Source organism: Peromyscus eremicus, chromosome 22 (genome assembly GCF_949786415.1).
Source record: "Peromyscus eremicus chromosome 22, PerEre_H2_v1, whole genome shotgun sequence".
NCBI classification, from domain to species: Eukaryota; Metazoa; Chordata; class Mammalia; order Rodentia; family Cricetidae; genus Peromyscus; species Peromyscus eremicus.
In genome coordinates, this window is record NC_081437.1 from 7,648,948 (window position 1) to 7,667,714 (window position 18,767).

The following is an 18,767-nucleotide window of genomic DNA, read 5'->3' on the forward strand; positions in this document are numbered from 1 at the left end:
AGTATTTGGTTATATTTATTCTCCCTGTATGTAGAGGCCTACCCCAAGTTCTATGCCAAAAAACATGAACTGATTGCATTTGTGTATATATAGTCGTAAGTCAAATTAAGAAACTGTTAAATAATGTGGTGTATTTTATCTCACAAGTAAAATATATATAACAAGAAGATAATATGTAAAACTGTGATTTTTATATGGCTAACATTAAAACATCATGGATTGTTTATATTAGGCACTTCTGAGTATCCTACATATGGATCAATAATCTACTGAGGGGGAGCAGGTTGCTGAAAACAATCAATGTAATGTCTTAATGAAAACTTGCATTTTTGTCTTTTAACTAAAGTTAATATGTTTTTAAAAATCAAGATTTGCAGAGGGTTTGTATTTGATTGACAGTAAAGTCAGATTAGATGTCCCCTCCAGAGTCTAGGTAGTTCTCAACGTTGTTGGAAACACCAGCTGCTGAGGTCATTGCAGTTGAATTGTCAGGGCATTGCTTTGACCTGGTCGCAAACTTTACATACATGACACACAGGATAGAGTTGCATAATGCAAACTGTTTCTAAAGAAATGCACCACAGCCGGGCGGTGGTGGCGCACGCCTTTAATCTCAGCACTCGGGAGGCAGAGCCAGGCGGATCTCTGTGAGTTCGAGGCCAGCCTGGGCTACCAAGTGAGTCCCAGGAAAGGCGCAAAGCTACACAGAGAAACCCTGTCTCGAAAAACCAAAAAAAAAAAAAAAAAAAAAAGAAATGCACCACAGAATTTCATTAAAAAAAAAAAAAATCCTTATCACTGTAAAACAGCATCCAGATCCCTATGGCTGTTGTTAAGGTCTATTGTTTTCACACTTTACAATGCTTAGGTACTATGATAGAGACGGTGCTGTGATCTGGAGCAGTCAGAGAACAGACTGTAAACATTATTTTCTGGCCTTTTTGCTCTTGAATCCTCCTTCAGAAGCATGCACATAGTTTTCGGTCCTTGTTTCAAGCATGCTGTGGTGTATTGCAACGGCGTCCTTTGCATCTCTCTTCTTTCATTTCTTTTTTAAACTTTCGCCCATGAGTTTGATGTGAGCTGGAGGGTTGCACTGTGTTGAGCATCATCCCTTCTGTACCTAGTTTGTTGAGACCTTTTTGTCATGAACAGGTTATGAATATTGTCAAATTCTTCTTCTACACCATTGAGATCATCATTCATTTTTAGGTTTCACTTTGTTGATATAACATATCACATTTGTTGATTTATATACATGTCCCATCTTTACATCACACTGAGGGGTTAATTATACATGATTCTGATGAATTGTATTTTACACGTTCAGTTGAATTTGGTTAGCTAACATTTTCTGGAGGATTTTTGCATGTATGTCCATCATGTTCTTTTTCTAATTTTTCTTTTTTTTTACATCTTTATGTTTCTTTATTGGAGCAAGATTCCTGATGATACAGTGATGTATTTATTTATTTATTAAACAGAGTTCTGTCCAGAAATCACACACTATCCATCTACACAGATTTTGGTTATATGTTGTCCATTGATGGAATAGCTCCATTTATGAAGTTTCATATATCAAAAAGCTTTGAATTTTGACCAGGCTGTCCATCAATCATCTCTGAAAAAGTGACATTTAATTTTAGCTCTACTTTACAGCGTTAGAAAGTTTATGCATCAGATAATGTCCCAAACATTATTCTTTGCCCAATGGCATTGAGCAGACAGAGCTCTTCACCCACTCAGATTCACAGAGTCACATCTGAGAGCTTCTGCTACAGACCCAGGACACAGCACTCCCGACCACCCCATGGACTGCTGACTCTGACAGCCCACTTTCTTGGCCAGTTCATGCTGCCAATGAAGACATGACAGCAGCTGTCTTTTGAATGGATGGCATTAGAGTAACAGGTCTGTGACAGGGTGGGAGCAGGTGCTGTTGTGATATCCTGGTAACTAAAGGCCCATTTTAAAAAAGTGCCTAATTGAGATAAAAATCAAGGGTAAAAGTCCATGGCAGCAAACTGTACCCATATCTCTCAGTTATGGAGACATTAAGACACAATTCAAATCCCTCTAACTCTATCTGCATAGCCCTGAGGTCATCCTGCAAAGTGCCTATCAAAAACATATGAAGTTAGGGAGACGAAGTTTGACATGATGTCATTATGCAGGTCAAATGTAGAAGGTCATGTTGAGCATCTGCTCTGACAGAGAAGCATCCAGTCATTTGTGTACACACTGGTTTATTGTAACAAAGCAACTTGTACACTTCAACATTTAAAATGAGCAGCTTTTTCCTCCCAGTGAAAATAAAATAAAATAAAAATAAAAATAAAGCTACAACATAGAAAGAATGTCAACTCCAAATAAAACCCTAGAGGAGCTGCTAATTCTCCCATTGAGTGGCAGGGCTCAGGTCATCATTAGGAGAGAAGTTTATTTTAAAAGTGTCAACTTAACCTGCAAGGATGTCCATTAAACATCACAATTAAACATGCCAAAGGAGAAGCCATGTTGTCAAAAATGTCCACTTAACACCCCCCAGACACCTCACACTAACCCTTTGATGGCCTTCTATACCTCCTCCTTACCCTTTTTATTAAACAAGAGAAAGTAGACAGACACATGTTGGTAAATGCTAACTATATTCACATAGAGACACAGTGTAATCTCTGAGCCCATTATACAGAGAAAGGGAAAAGCTAGAACTCCATGCTAGAATTCCTCAGGGGCCTGGCACCCTCCACCCTCACACTCCAGCAGAGCCAAGGGAGCCTGAGAGTTTTTCTTCTTTCCAACAGAACATGGTGATGGTCTTGACTCCACAGTTTGATACAAGAAAAGGATAAAAATGAATTTAGAACAGAAAAGTAGAGATTCCTTTCCCCTTGTATCTTGCTCAAGGCATTTCCTCCAAAATAAGTTGAGAACCATGGTGCTGAGAAGAGAGAGACCTCAAAATCAGGGCAACTAAGCACAAGAGAGATTAGGAAGGGTGACTGCAATTTGCTCCCAGGGACTGGAGAAAATTAAAAAAGAGAAAATAAAAAAGAAGGCTGGAATCCATCAGTCGTCTGTGCTAGTCATCCTCATCTTCATCATCATCTGCATCTTCTTCACCTTCATCCTCATCCTCTTCTTCATCAATATCTTTCAATCCTTCCTCTTCTTCTTTTTCACCACCACCACCACCACCACCACCACCACCACCACCACCACCACCACCACCACCATCATCATCATCATCTTCCATCTCTCCTTCTTTATCATCCATATCAGGAACCAATAGTAAGAGATTTGGCCAAATACCATCTTTGATGTCCTCTCCTAACTCATCTGCACCTGCATCAGAATGGTCAATAAACTGGTAAAGAAGCTCTCTGGCTCTTCATGCTGCTTCTTCCTGGGCCTTAATCTGCGTTTGACTTGAATGTTTCATCAAATTCTTTCCAGATTTCCATTTGATTTCAGTGGATTTGAAGATGGGTCACCAGCTTCACTCAGATGAAATTCTTTGGAGGGAACTTTATTTTCAAAGTAAGGATTTTCATCAAAATAAAAATCTATTCTATGACCCAATTTAATGTCTTCCAATTCTGTCACTTCAGCTCTAATCAAATAATGGAGAGCCTCTTCGTCTTTCTTCCCAAAACATTAGTGATGGCCCCTGCTCCAACTGTTAGGAGTCCCACAAGTGGACCAAACTACACAACTGTCCTATATATGTAGAAGGCCTAGGAACTCCCATGAAGGCTCCCTGGTTGTCAGTTCAGTCTCTGTGAGGTCCTATGGTCTCAGGTTAGTTGATTCTGTTGGTTTTCTTGTGATGTCCTTGACCTCTCTGGCTTGTACAATCCTTCCCACCTCTCAGCAGGATTCTCCGAGCTCTGCCTAATGTGGGGATGATTTTTTCCTAGTTCCATCTATTTGCCTGCAAATTTCATGATGTCATTGTTTTTAATAGCTGAGTAATACTCCATTGTGTAAATGTACCACATTTTCTTTATCCATTCTCCAGTTGAGGGACATCTAGGTTGTTTCCAGGCTCTGGCAATTACAAATAAAGCCACTATGAACATAGTTGAGCAAGTGTCCTTGTGGTGTGATTGAGCATCCTTTGGGTATATGTCCAATAGTAGTATAGCTGGGTCTTGTGATAGATTGATTCCTATTTTTTTGAGAAACCACTATATTGATTTCTAATGTAGTTGTAGAAGTTTGCAACTGCCACCAGCAGTGGAGGAGTGCTCCCCTTGCTCCACATCCTCTCCAGCATGAGCTGTCACTTGTGTTATTGATCTTCGTCATTCTGACAGGTGTATGATAGAATCTCAGAGTCGTTTCCCTGATGGTCAAGAATGATGAACATTTCTTTAACTGTTTCTTGGCCATTTGAGATTCTTCTGTTGAGAATTCTCTGTTTAGATCTGAACCCCATTTTTTAATTGGATTATTTGTTTTTTTGATGCCTAGTTTCTTGAGTTCAATATATATTTTGGAAATTAGCCCTTTGTCAGATGTAAGGTTGGTGAAGTTCTTTTCCCATTCTGTAGGCTGCCATTTTGTCTTATTGATAATGTCCTTTGCCTTATAGAAGCTTTTCAGTTTCATGGGGTCCCATTTATTGTCAACCTTAGTGCCTGCACTACTGGTATTCTGTTCAGGAAGTTGTCTCCTGTGCCAATGCATTAAGGGCATTTCACACTTTCTCTTCTATCAGGTTCAGTGTATCTGGATTTATGTTGAGGTTTTTGATCCACTTGGATCAAGGTGATATGTAGTGGGTAGCCATTCCAGCTTTAATCTGGAAGTTCCAACCCCCACTGAGGCTTCAGCAACTGTCACACCTACAAGGTGGGGCCAAGGGAGGATTATTGTATATACTTGTAAACAAATTTAGTAAAATAGCAGCTTTAGATAATTTGCACTGTAATTTACACTGTTATGGATTCTTATATGTTGATACAAATGTAAACTATTTTTATATTCCTGTTTAAGATAATTTGTATATTGATACAAATACAGAACTATATTTGTTATAATGTACATATATTTCTACTCTTATTTAAAATATTTGTATATTGATGCAAATGTAAATTTATATCTGTCATACTTTATGTATGTTCTACTTCTGTTTAGGATATTCGATATATTGATATATATATTTAAGATTATTGTCATATTACATATTACACTATATATTCCTACCTCTGTTATAAATATCTTGTGTATTGTCACAATTTTAAAGTAATCTTTCTTTACCATACATTTGCTTATAGACTGTTTACCTTGTTTACATGAAACCTTAGTCCTTAGGTTATTTCGGTAGATAAGACTTACAGATTTATAGTCACCTATGCTTGTCATCTCTATAGTTGTAACATGCCATTTACCTATGCTCTATACTTCTCTGGATTTTAGTATGTGTTTCTTGCTTGACATTGTTTGCATTGGTTGTAGTTCCATCTTATCTAGGTCATTATCCCTCATTATTCCTGGCCAATATTTGATAACCATTCCTTTGTATATAATCTTGTATTAGGTTAGAACCTTCTTTTTTTTTTTTTTTTTTTTTTTTGGTTTTTCAAGACAGGGTTTCTCTGTGTAGCTTTGCGCCTTTCCTGGAACTCACTTGGTAGCCCAGGCTGGCCTCGAACTCACAGAGATCCACCTGGCTCTGCCTCCCGAGTGCTGGGATTAAAGGCGTGCACCACCACCGCCTGGCTAGAACCTTCTTATTTAGATAAAAAGGGGGAGATGTAGTGGGTAGCCATTTCAGCTTTAATCTGGAAGTTCCAACCCCCATTGAGGCTTCGGCAACTGTCACGCCTACAAGGTGGGGCCAAGGGAGGACCCTGGAGACCCGAGATCGGGATGGGCAATGCTCTCTCAGTTCCTGGACCCTGGACGGTGGAGGTTGACTGAGAAAAGCTCCAGAGAACACTGCTGGACTTCGATATACCTTCCCCAGACCCCGCGACCTACCTATCCCTTCATTTGTAAGTTACTCACTAAATAAATCTTCCTTTTAACTACGTGGAGTGGCCTTAATAATTTCACCAATAGTGATAGATATGGATCTATTTGCATTCTTCTACATACTGACATCCAGTTATGACAGCACCATTTGTTGAAGATGTTTTCTATTTTCCATTGTATAATTCTGACTTCTTTATCAAAAATCAGATGTCCATAAGTATGTGGATTTACATTGGGGTCTTCAATTCAATTCTATTGATCCACCCATCTATTTTTATGCCAATACCATGTGGATTTTATTACTATAGCTCTGTAGTAGAGCTTGAAATCAGGGATGTCTATACCTCTGGAAGTTCTTTTATTGTACAGGATTTTTTTTTAGCTATCCTGAGTGTTTTGTTTTTCCATATGAAGTTGAGTATTGTTCTTTCTAGGTCTGTAAAGAATTTTGTTGGGATTTTAATGGGGATTGTGTTAAATCTGTAGATTGCTTTTGGTAAGATGGCCATTTTTTTCTATGTTAATCCTACTGATGCATGAGCATGGAGGATCTTTCCATTTTCTTATATCTTCTCCAATTTACTTCTTTAAAGACTTGAAGTTCTTGTCATACAGAAAACATTTTAATTCTAAGATGACACTCTATCAGTGAAAATTACTGTGGTGTATGTTTTCTTTGTCTTATTTTAAGATGTTCTCTTTGTTTCTGGTTTTATGTAAATCAGTCACTCTCTGTTTTTTGGTGCCATTCGTTTTGACCTATATATGTGTGTAGGGTGTGCATGTATGTGTTATTGGTGGAATTATTTAGGCCACTCCACGTAGTTAAAAGGAGATTTATTTAATGGCGTAACTTACAAATTAAGGGATAGGTAGGTCGCGGGGTCTGGGGAAGGTGTATCACAGTCCAGCGGTGTTCTCTGGAGCTCTCCTCTGTCTACCTCCACCATCCAGCGTCCTGGAACCAAGAGAGCGTTCGCCGATCCGGATCTCGGGTCCCCAGGCGCCTCCCTTGGCCCCGCCTTGTAGGCGTGACAGTTGCCGAAGTCTCAATGGGGGTTGGAACTTCCAGAACAAAGCTGGAATGGCTACCCACTACATCTCCCCCTTTTTGTCTAAATAAGAAGGTTCTAACCTAATACAAGACTATATACAAAGGAATGGTTATCAAATATTGTCCAGGAATAATGAGGGATAATGACCTAGATAAGATGGAACTACAACCAATGCAAACAATATCAAGCAAGAAACACATATTAAAATCCAGAGAAGTATAGAGCATAGATAAATGGCATGTTACAAAGATCATTCCAAAAGGTGTCCTACCCTAAAGAACCTGAATCTAATACTTAATATGTTCTATCTACTAAGTTGTAACTATAACTGCTAGTCTTCAATCCCATCAAAGACCTGAGAAGGAATATAATGGTACCTGAGAAATGGTAGATGGATGCAAGCAACTTTCGGGAATCTTGCGAGAGTAGACCGAGACAGCTGGCAGCCTGGACAATCACCTAATGTTTCTCAGCATTGTTGGTGCATTCAAATTGGCTACAGGCCTAAAGTATCTGACAGACCATTTTCAGAAGCAGGAATTCTGAAAGACCATCTTACCCTGTCTTGGCAGAGTACAGTGGTCGCTTTCCTTGTGTCCCGCTTGTCCAGAAAGGATAGCATTGCATTTGTACTGTCAGCTGTCGAGGCAAGGGCAGTTCTTTGCCCAGTAGGCCATTTTGTGCCAAGAAGACAAACTTCCAAATGGAAATGTCTAGAAGCCCGGCTAGCTCAGTCGGTAGAGCATGGGACTCTTAATCCCAGGGTCGTGGGTTCGGGCCCCACGTTGGGCGCCAGATATTGGTGGAATTATTTAGGCCACTCCACGTAGTTAAAAGGAGATTTATTTAATGGCGTAACTTACAAATTAAGGGATAGGTAGGTCGCGGGGTCTGGGGAAGGTGTATCACAGTCCAGCGGTGTTCTCTGGAGCTCTCCTCTGTCTACCTCCACCATCCAGCGTCCTGGAACCAAGAGAGCGTTCGCCGATCCGGATCTCGGGTCCCCAGGCGCCTCCCTTGGCCCCGCCTTGTAGGCGTGACAGTTGCCGAAGTCTCAATGGGGGTTGGAACTTCCAGAACAAAGCTGGAATGGCTACCCACTACAATGTGTGGGCATGGGCTTGTGTGTGTGTGCACACACTCTGTGTGTGTGTGTGTGTGTGTGTAGGTCAGAGGCTGATGTCAGGTGTTACTTCCATTTAGCATGCTGAGGCAAGGCCTTTCGCTCGAACCCAGAGCTCACAGAATTGGCCCATTTAGCCAGCCCACTTGCCCCAGGGATTCTGCCTCCCCACCCCTATGCCCTTGGATTACAAGCAGATGGCCACACCCACCAGGTATTCCTGTGTGGGTTGGGGATCTGAACTCTGGTCCTCATACTTGGGCTTGGCTAGTGCTTCTCCTGCTGAGTCCCCTCCCTTCTCTCTACTCATAATGTTTATTTTGCTTGGGCTTTGTTGAAACTCTGGTGTCTGTAGACTTACAGTTTATATCATTTTGGGAATGTTTTGGCTACTACCTTCTCAATAGTATTTTTGTTCTCTTTCCTCCAAATAAATTTGCTTTGTTTACTTACTTTGCTGACATTTTTTTTTTCTCCCATGGCCTTGAAAGTTTTTTTTTTTTTTAAAGCTTATGTCTTTTTTTGTTTGTTTGTTTGGTCTACTTAACACAAGCTGGAGTCATCTGGGAAGAACTTGAACTGAGAAATTATCTCTATCACATTGACTGTAGGCAAGTCCCTTAGAGCGGTGGTTCTCAGCCTTCCTAATGCTATGACCCTTTAATACAGTTCTCATATTGTAATGACCCTGAACCATGAAATTATTTCCTTGCTACTTTATAACTGTGATTTTGCTACTGTTATGAATTGTAATGTAAATAAATATATGTGTTTTCTGTTGGTCTTAGACGACCCCTGTGAAAGGGACATTCAACCCCAAAGAGGTTGTAATCCACAGGTTGACAACTACTGCTCCAGAGCATTTTCTTGATTTATTATTGATGTGGAAGGGAGGGAGGGCTCAGCCCATTGTGGGTGGAGCTACCCCTGAGCTGGTGGTCCTGGGTTCTATAAGAAAGCAGGCTGGACAAGCCGTAAGAGCCAGCCAGTAAGCAGCACTCCTCCATGATGTCTGCATCAGCTCCTGCCTCCAGGTTCCTGCCTTGAGTTCCTGCCCTGACTTCTCCTCCCAATGGACTGTAAGCTACAACATGAAATATACCCCTTTCTTCTCAAATTGATTTTGTTCATGGAGTTTTATCACAATAATATAAAACCTAACAAGACAGCCTAAAACAGGTAATTGTTTTGTATATATGTATTTGCAGTGTGATATTTTGATCTAATCTGTGTGTCCATTATAGAAAAATTAGTCATGCTAGTTAGTATGTCTATTATCTACACAGTTTGTCTTTAGGATGTGTGGTGAGATTATTAGAAATCAGTTTTAATGATGCTGAAATACTTGATTAATAGCTGTGGTCACCAGGTTGTGCAAGAAATACCCTACTAAATTTGATTCTTCAGTCTTAACTACTTTGTGTCCCTTAATCCCTGCCTCCCATCTTTTCCATCTCATTTCAGACATTTCTGTGGCTATGTCATCATTTCCGTTTGTGAAACTGTTTTCCTTTGGATTGAAACTCTTCCTCTTGGAGGGATGAGGGAGGGCCATCAGGGTCACAAAACTCACAAGAGACTCACAAGGCCTTTCCTCCAGGAGACTCTTGAATGGTACAACTGCCCGCAAGTTGCCCCAGCATCTGCAGGGATACAGGCTTCATGAGTCATCATCCCTCATTTTAGTAACCCCCAACCACCACCCATTCTCCTGCAAGTGAGCCCTCTCAGGCCATTCACCAAGCTAGATGTGGATGGAATTGTTTGTGTAGTCTGTCAATGTGCTCTCTGGGATAAATGGAATTAGACTCCCCAGGAGAAGTCGCACCGCACCTGTTTATCCTGTCTAGTGTTTATTTTTGGACATTGAGGTTTTTATATTTAGAGTTTGACTTGAGTCTTTTCTACACTTTACTATCTCTTCTTAACATATTTGGACTTCCTTTCAGCTTCTTGGATGTATATGGTTATGTTCATTGTTTTAATAGTTTTGCTTGCATTTTATGTATGTTTCTATTTAGTTTATTCCTTGTTTTATATTTTCCTCTTTTTTGCATGTAATCTTTAAAAACTTCAAACTCTAGACATTATGAATTTTATCTTTTTTTAGGTGCTGTATACTTTTGGTTTTTCAAGACAGGGTTTCTCTGTGTAGCCTTGGCTGTCCTGGAACTCGCTCTGTGACCAGGCTGGCCTCTGAAGTCAGAGATTGGCCTGCCTCTGCCTCCCAAGTGCTGGGATTAATGGAATATGCCACCACCACCTGTTGTAGAATATTACTTTAACTATGTAAAGATGTGTTATATTTGTTTATGCTGTGGAATATTACTTTAATTGTGTAAAAGTGTGATACATTTGTTTATGCTGTGGAATATTACTTTAACTGTGTAAAGGTGTGATACATTTGGTTATGCTGCATTTGTTTAACAATGTATTGATGTGTGTTTAATTATGTAAAGATGTATTGCATTTGTTTCACCTTGCCTGCCTAAGGCACCTGATTGGTCTAAGAAAGAGCTGAATGGCCAATGGCTAGGCAGAGAAAGGATAGGCAGGGCTGGTGGTCAGAGGGAATAAATAGGAGAAAGAGGAGAAAAGAGAGAGAGAAGAGAATGAGAAGGAGAGGGACATGCCCAGGGCAAGAAGCCAGGCAGTCAGACATGAGAAGCACTGAACGTAAGATATACAGAAGGAAAGAAAAGTAAAAAGCCCTGAGGCAAAAGGTAGATAAAGAGAAACAGGTTAATTTAAGAGCTAGCCAGAAATGAGAATAAGCTAGGCTGAGCATTCATAACTAATAAGAAGTCTGTGTCATGATTTGGGGGCTGGTTGGTGGTCCCCCACCACCAAAAGAAGAAAAAGCCTGGTACAACCACCCAGCTACTTTTGGTTCCTACAAATGTTCTGGAATTTTAGCCTAGGCTGTAATTAAATGACTTTAAAGTAGTCTGATAGTATCAAGGTTTCCTTTAGTTAGGAGGAGCATGGGGCCTTTTGAGGACTGTCACAGGCAAAACCTCTTCCCAAGGTGAAACCCTCTATACTAACAAAAAACTAGGGAGCAATTAGAGAACGGGCTGAGTTCTGCATACTTTGCTGCAGTTGACCTCCATCTGGAAAACTGCCCAGTGCAGCACAGTTAGTAGGGGACGGAGCTGGGATGCAAATCCTGACTGTCCCAGAGTCTGAGTTAACCACTTTGTGGTAGGTAACTCAGATGGAATATGGTAAGTAGGGTTTTTGTGAACAAGCTTCTGCAAGCTCTGGTCCGCATTAACCTGTTTTCCAGATGGAGGTCAACAGCCACAGCAATGCTCAGAATCTAATCTCCTCTTACCCTTATCCTCTTTACAGGCAGGGTCCAACCTCACTGCCTTGTGCCCTTTTGAAACTCTCTTGGGTCATCAACAAGTTTGACCCTTTGAGTGTTGCTTCTAAAATAGAAGTCGGTTTTTATGCAAGGCAGTTGCTGTGGAACAATCCTTCTGTACACCGTGAATATATATTACTCTTATTGGTTAATAGAAGCTGATTGGCCAATAGCTGAACAGGATAAAGTTAGGTGGGAGAGCCAAACTGAGAGTGATGGGAAGAAGAAGGGCGGAGTCTGGAGTTGCCAGAGATGCAGAGAGAAACAAGATGGACATGCCGTACTGAGAAAAAGTACCAAGCCACATGGCAAAGCTTAGATAAAAATATGGGTTACTTGAAAATGTAAGAGTTAACTAGTAACAAGCCTGAGCTGTTGGGCAATCATTTGTAATTAATATAAGCCTGTGTATGTTTATTTGAGAGTTGCTGGTGGGACAGCAACTTCCACCTACAGGCAGCCCTTCCTAGTGTAATGTTTTGTAGGAGGCTCAGGTAGGCTCCAGCCTGAGCCTTTTCCATCCCAGACCACAGCCACTCCCAAGGAGAAACCAAGAAGAACTATTGCAAACAAAGTTCTCAACACTGGGTTCTGAGCAGGAATCAGCTATGAACTGGAAAGACTGCACAATGATGGCCACAACCAAAGAACAAGGCTATTTAAATTATTTAGTTGAGGGCCAGGCATGGTGGCACACATCTTTAATCCCAGCACTGGGAGACACAGGCAGATGGATCTCTGTGAGGTCAAGGCCAGCCTGGTCTACAAATTGGGTTCCAGAGCAGCCAGTGCCATGCAGTAAGACCCTATTTCAAAAAACAAAGACAGAACCCAAATTATTTAGCTGGCAACTTTAAAACTGTGCCTAAATATAGACAACTTCCTAGGAGATGAATCCAGTCAATGTTTTGTAGAATACCAGGATAATGTATCAACCATATTATCTGGATTTATTTGACTGTATCATAGCCTTGTCTATTTATGCCAGCTATTATAGGACCTAAGCATAAATAACTTCTGTTAATTATAATTATGTAGATACAAGTCTATAAAAAATACCAACACAACTCTCCACCACAATGAATTGAGGTGCTGATCTAATTAATTCATTTAATGGAATGTCAAAATAACATTTGGTCTCAGAAAGCCATTCCAAATTTGCAGCTTTTGTTTGAAAACTCGTAATTTTAATGGCAGTATATGACCTAGAACAGCTTTTGGACACTATCCACAAGTCTTTTCCGCCCAAGAGTAAGTATTTTAGCTCAAGTTGAAAAGGAACAGACAATATTTGGCTAGAGAGTAAGGGCTGGTCGATTTGTTATTTATATCATGGGTTTGTTTCTCTTGCTCGTATGTTTTAAATCGGGAATCTGAGAACTCCTGGCTTTGTTTTCTCTGGCATCGTAGGGCTATTCATCCTGGTGCTTGGCAGAGAAATGAGTTTGGAGAAATTCACTGCCCAAATTTCTTAGCCTTCTGGGGTTAGGCACAAAGCAGGTGCTCTTGGGATGTTTGTGGATTTTCCAGGGTACTTTTATAAGGAGGCAAGAAAATGCCTACCCTGCCCATAGAGCTCATTTCCCAGGGTCTACCAGCACCAAACCTGTGTGTTACCCAGGTCTTTTCAGCCCTCTGGGACAGATGCTGACACTTGGCAATATGAAGGACCAACAGCTGGCGATTAGGAAGCAAGAGTCCAGGCTCTGGAGAGCAGACTATGGGCCTCTACCTGATTCCCTGCTTTGCATATGAGAGGTGGTCTCTTTACCAGGTCCAGCTTTGCATCCTGGATGATGGGCAGGTTCTCTTGCCATTCAAGACTCTCGAGAGTATACCTTCTTTGGTAGCTAATGTTTTAGCTGGGGGTGCCTCACAAATGTGTTGGGAGTGTGAGAAGCAACCACAGAACTTTGATCTGTGTAGGCAGAGGACCTGCCTTCACCCTTTCCAATTCCTCTAGCACAGTGGTTCTCAAACTTCCTAATGCTGTGACCCTTTAATACAGTACCTCATGTTGTGGGAACTCCCCTCCCCACAAAATTATTTCACTACTACTTCATAACTGTAATTTTGCTGCTGTTATGAATTATAATGTAAATATCTGATAGGCAGGGTATCTGATATTCGACTCCCAAAGGAATTGCGATCCATGGGTTGAGAACCACTGGTCTAAAGTGTTGCCCATCTTGCTAGAGGAATGCAGCTGTAGATGTCAAGTAGTCTGCAGGAGCTTCAGAATCCTTGGACTCTCCAGTAATGAATGGCAGATACGTGGCTCCATAGTTCCATCTACTTGCTGGCCTCAGATTCAGGGCGATCAAACTGCAATTTATCTTATCTGATGATGTCAGCTCCCAGCCACGGAAGGCAGTCACCTTTCCCAAACACTTCACTATCTGAGCGGGGCCTCTGTCCCCTGCATGTTTTGGTGTGCTAACATCTGCTCCCCCCCACCACCACTCCTTCTCCACCCCCCATAACCGCCTCTCAGGCTGTGCCTCACCTTGAGGACTGTGGCACGTTAAATCCAGTCTCCTTAGCTGGTGATTGCACCCCGTTCTTCAGTCCCCAGGATAGCTCAGTTTTAATTAACAAATTCACTGTCAAGATAGCACCCCACCATTGCCCTCCAAGTCATGCGGAGAGACAAAACAGGGCTTCTTTCTACACTGCTGACCCATTCTTCAGGTGAGTCAGCACTTGTTAGAGGAATCAAAACACTGAATGTGAGGCTCGTCGGACTTGTGTGCTTGGACCGAGGATATGAGCATGAATCTGAGTCTCTCTATCAGAGTCTCCTGGCTTCCCTTTGCATGTCTGTTTTTGTTTTTTCAGAGCCTCGTGTATGCTAAGTCGGCTTCAGACTTGCAGTGTAGCTGAGAATGACATTGGGATTCTGGTCCTTCTGCCTCTACCTTCCAAGCGTGGAGATTGGCCACCATGCCTGGCTTTCGGGGTAGTAGGAATTGAACCCAGGGCTTCATGAATGCTAGGCAAACACCCAACCAACTGAACTACATCTATATTCTCTTAGACATGCTACAGATTTTCTTTCTCTGCCAGATTCTTACGTTGTTATGACAACAAAAGAGTGAGGAAAGCAGAGATTTCATACAGCAAAACCAAGCTCTTGGCGACCTAGAGGGACCTCAAGATAGATTGTCAATGAAAAGACCATGTCTCAGAGTTTTTAGGGCTTAAGTGAGGAAATGGATCTCATTGGTTTGTTTATATGCAAATTAGGTGAGAAGGTAAGTACCAATGAGGAACAGGTTCGCCAAACAGAATAGAATTCTCAGTTAGGTCTGTGACTCTTCCTTCTCTTTTCTTTTTTTTTTTTTTTTTTTTTTTTTTTGGTTTTTCGAGACAGGGTTTCTCTGTGTAGCTTTGCGCCTTTCCTGGAACTCGCTTTGGAGACCAGGCTGGCCTTGAACTCACAGAGATCCGCCTGCCTCTGCCTCCCGAGTGCTGGGATTAAAGGCGTGAGCCACCACCGCCCGGCTTCCTTCTCTTTTCATCTCTTGATGTTACAGTGGGTGTGGGGGAAGGGAGCTGAGAAAATGGGCCTTTCATTGTCTCAAGGCCTGGGAAGCAAGGGGAAATGAACTACTTACAACCATGGGTTTTTGTCAGGATCAGAGTATCTGTGTTTGGTTCCTGACTGTAGATTGTTCCTGGTCCTTGGCTCATGTAATAGAAGGACACATTTCCATGGTGGCCATCACCCTTGTCCTTATCTGTCTTATTCTAAGGGTCTACCTACCTCTTACCTCTTACAGATGTGTGCTGTGGAGTAATCCTTTTGTATGCTCTGAAGATGTGTTACTCTCATTGGTGTAATAAAGAGCCAACTGGCCAATAGCCAGACAGGAAGAGTTTAGGCGGGAGAGCCAGACTGAGTGAATGCTGGGAAGAAGAAAGGCGGAGTCACCAGGGAGATGCAGAGGAAGCAGAGGATGAACATGCCATATTGAAAAGAGGTACCGCTACCTGGTGGAGTGTAGATAAGAAATATGGGTTAATTTATGATGTAAGAGCTAGTTAGTAACAACCCTAAGCTATCAGCTGAGCATTTCTAATTAGTAAGAAGTCTCTGTGTGGTTATTTGGGACTGGGCTGGCAGGACAGAAAACCCCACCTACTGATGTGGCTTCTGCTTCCCCACCCACAGATGTGTCTGCTGCCCACGTTTAGCATCTTTCTATTATTCTATTAGCACTTTTGTGGATTTCCAAAATTCTTCCTCTCTCTGTCCTTAGAATATTCTGTCTGTTCTCATACTGACTCTTCTCCTTCACTGGGCCATGCAGACACGGCTCCTGTTCAGCCTCTCGCCCGGAAGTAAGATAAATCAGGTTTCACGAATGTAACATTCTGAAACAAACATTCTGGCTTTGGCAGTATTCTTTGCAACTCCATCCCTTTGGCAGGTGTAGAGCGGAAGCCTCCAATCCCTGTCATCGGAGGTCAGCTTCAGTTCTGAACTCTGGATTTCTATTAAACACACAGATTTTTGTGAGTGAAAAATAAATAATAGACAAACAACCAAAGGGACACAAGCCTCTCTTTAGAGCATGTCTTCTCCCTCTAAAACTTCAGCAAAGGATCATGGTTATCAAACCACATAAAAAATAATGAAGAGTCCGAACCCAGAGCTGATAGCTGTCTTGTCCACCAGGAGTGGACAGGAACCTATATACACAATACAGGAAGCACACCCAGGCAAGACATTTTGAAGATGCCACAACGTTCCCAAAGTATGCAGAACAGACACCTGTTGGTCTAACAGGCTGGCTTTGGGGTATCAGTAAAAATGACAATGGAGCATCTGTGAGGATATTTTATCCATGTCCCCCAATAAAGTTTATCTGAGGCTTGGAGGAAAAAGCCAGCCACTATATTAAACATAGAAGTCAGGCAACAGTAGCACATGCCTTTAATCCTATCACTCAGGAGGCAGGGATCTGTCTGGATCTCTGTGAATTCAAGGCCACACTGGGAATAGAGCCAGGTGTGGTGGCACACGCCTTTAATCCCAGCACTAGTTAACCATAAAGTTCTAGAGGTCTGTATAGACAGACAGGAAGTGACAGAGCTGGGCAGGAAGAGGAAGTGATGTAGCTGGGCAAAGAGAGGAAATAAGTTAGCAGAACAGAAAGGAATATAGGCATGGGAGTACAGGAAGTAGCTCTCTTTGGTAGCAAGGTGTCGGTGAGGTGAGGTTGGCTTGTGGCTTGTCCTATTCCTCTGATCTCTTAGCTTTAATCCAAATTTCTGGCTCTGTGTTTTTTTTTGTTAATAAGACTGTTTAGCAATTCATCTACAGAGTCCCTTCTTTGTGTCAGGCATGGGTTCAGGATCCCAGCAGTGCCCAAACTCTGGGAGTTGGGTTGTCATGTCTGTGATGCAGAGGAGGAAAGGAAGCCAGGAACTACTTTGTCCTCCAAACTCAGGGATTCTAACAAGATTGGGGTGCAACTCTTCATTTCAGTTTTCTGTCCCACTGTGGCCCCCAGCATCTGCCTCCCAGCTCCCCGGAGGCAGTTAGTTGGAAATTAGCGGACATGAAGATCACTGAGGATGGACCGCCTCCCCCCATCAGATTCAAGCCCCACCCTCTGCGTTCCTTGTAACACAGTGATTCTGCAGGTGCCAAATAGTGTGGTAGAGGGGAATGTCCTAATTGCTCCTGCTCAGAATTTGAGATGCCATGTGAAGAAGGGAGAAAGCATGACATTTGTCCCCATTTAAAATGTGAAGGCACCATATTAAAGGACAGTTATCACTTAGACAAAAGGGGGAAGGCTTTGTTGAGGCCTGCCAGGGAAGGCTATTTGCCCCGGTGAAGCGTGACTATTCACAAACTCATCTTTTATTTTCTTTTTCTCTCTTTAAAATCTGCTTCGTTGCATGATATTTGGTGAAAGGAATAAGATCTGAATCCCTGGTCCTGGGTGGAGACATGGTTTTCTGAGTGGCTAGGGAAACTGTAAGATTGCTATTTACCAAGAGGCTTTCCGGTAAGAACAAAGACATACCACTGTCCCTTAAGAGTTAATCCCAGGGCTGGAGATATGGCTCAGTGGTTAAGAGCACTGGCTGCTCTTCCAGAGGACCTGAAGCTCAGAAAGGACTCTGGAATATTCTCTTAGACACCTAGGTCTGTCTGGTGTGGATCAGTCAGAACAACCCTATACAAATTTGTTTGATCTCTTCAGGTTACTAAGGAATGTGTCCCATGGGCCTCTGTAAGTCATCTTCCCTGATCTCATTTGTCCTCCTTCCTAGTGACATATCCATCCCTGAGTTCTACAGATCTAGCTAGCTGTCATCTGTCTGTCTGTCTATCAATCTGGCGTTTCAGTTAGTACAGATGTGACCAAATTGTCTTCTGGAAGTATTCACAATGTACACTTCCACCAACAACATAGAGTGCCTGTCTGCCTGTGTATCCGATTTCCCAGCTGATAAAATTTTATTGAGGTATAAAATCCTTGCACAAAAGCACCCAAATCAGAAGTTTTGGGGTAGGTGAATTTTCCCAATGTGCAACACAAAGCCGCTAGTTCAAGTTACGGAGTATGAATGGTGTCTCAGGAGCCCCTTCCTGTCCCTTTTTGTTATCATCACCCTCCTGCTCAAAGATGGCGATGCACTGATTTTTAACGCCGTAGGCTGGTTTCAGCTGCACTGAACTTCTAGGTTTCATTCATATGACCCGTAACGCTGAGCGGTTTGGAAATCATTGGTGTTCTTGCCGATGGCCTGCCGTACATCCCCACTGCTGGGGCGCAGCCTGCTGTACACAGACAGGTTGCTTTCAGTTCGGAGTCACTGGAAATAATGCTGCCATGAAGGCCGTTTTTTGTTAACCAATTTAAGTTAGGATCTGAAACACTGGGTTTCATCGTGATGTTTTCGCCCGGGTGCGTTGTTGGACTTTGCTGTGTTCGCCCCTCCACTGTCCTCTCTCTTCCTCTCTGCTGTTCCCCCCCACCTACGACAGTCCCTGAAGTTGGTCCCCTTCTGCTCTCATGCCACCCAGATATGCACCTAGATGCCACACACAAGAGAAAGACGTAGTCCTTGTCTTTCTGCTCGTCCTCTGCCTGCCCTTGCTCTTTCCCCTTCCTGTTCATAGCCCTTTTGTCCCAAGTGCCCCCTTCTAATTTCATGTCATACATGTGTGCTTGTGTACACACGTAGAATATTCCCTATTGTAGACATGAGAGAA

At 42.3% G+C, this 18,767-nt stretch overlaps 1 non-coding gene and 1 pseudogene across 1 annotated transcript; one reads left to right on the top strand and one right to left on the bottom strand.

Moving 5' to 3' along the window:
* Nucleotides 1-3,082: 3,082 nt before the first annotated feature.
* The window catches only part of LOC131897737 (protein SET-like), a 28,051-nt pseudogene continuing 12,366 nt past the window's right edge, over nt 3,083-18,767 (bottom strand).
* Trnak-cuu (transfer RNA lysine (anticodon CUU)) lies at nt 7,757-7,829 on the top strand. Its single transcript has one exon. It is a non-coding gene; the product is annotated as a tRNA-Lys (tRNA).